The following is an 893-nucleotide window of genomic DNA, read 5'->3' as shown; positions in this document are numbered from 1 at the left end:
CCGCCTGTCCAGGCCGCGGGGCCGACGGGCTGTCTGCCCGGGTAGACCCCGCTCTCAGCGAGCGGCCGGGCCCCAGCGTTCAAGAGGTGTACGAAGCCACCTTGGGGTGGAGCCCTTCCACCCCTGGCCGTCCGAGGCCCGTGCGCCTCGGGCGGCCTCCCTTCCGAGAGAGGGAGAGAGAGACGGAGGACGGTGGTCCGCGACGGCGCGAGGCGTCCGAGTTGTGCTCCCCACGGCGGCTACCCGGTCGATCCCGCCCGCCGGTAGCCTTGGCTTGTCCCTGCTCCGCCTGTCCAGGCCGCGGGGCCGACAGTCTGTCTGCCCGGGTAGACCCCGCTCTCACCGAGCGGCCGGGCCCCAACGTTCAAGAGGTGTACGGAAGCCACCTTGGGGGGCTGCGGTGCCCCCCGCCGTGAGAGTGCCTCCCAGGCCGAGGGAGCCCGGCGGTCGAGTGTCGTAGGAAAGCGCGTGCCACGGCTGTGTCGGTCACAGGGGCCAGAGGTAGTTTGGGCAACGGCTTAGATCCGTATGAAGCTCATCCTTTCCGGCCTGTTCTGGCGGCGGCTAGGCGTGCGCGCACGGCACGACGCCCCTGGTTCCAGCGAGGCGACGGCGCCCCGCACCGCACTCTCCGGGCCGAGCAGAGTGGCCGCTCTCGCTCCTTGGAGCAGAGCCCCCGAGTGCAAGTGTCCCCGCTCCGCCTGTCCAGGCCGCGGGGCCGACAGGCTGTCTGCCCGGGTAGACCCCGCTCTCCGAGCGGCCGGGCCCCAACGTTCAAGAGGTGTACGGAAGCCACCTTGGGGGGCTGCGGAGGCCACCCGCCCCGAGAGTGCCTCCCAGGCCGAGGGAGCCTGGCGGTCGAGTGTCGTAGGAAAGCGCGTGCGCGGCTGTGT

This window comes from Eleutherodactylus coqui, chromosome 13 (assembly GCF_035609145.1).
Source record: "Eleutherodactylus coqui strain aEleCoq1 chromosome 13, aEleCoq1.hap1, whole genome shotgun sequence".
Lineage (NCBI taxonomy): Eukaryota > Metazoa > Chordata > Amphibia > Anura > Eleutherodactylidae > Eleutherodactylus > Eleutherodactylus coqui.
Note: the sequence above shows the minus strand (reverse complement) of the source record.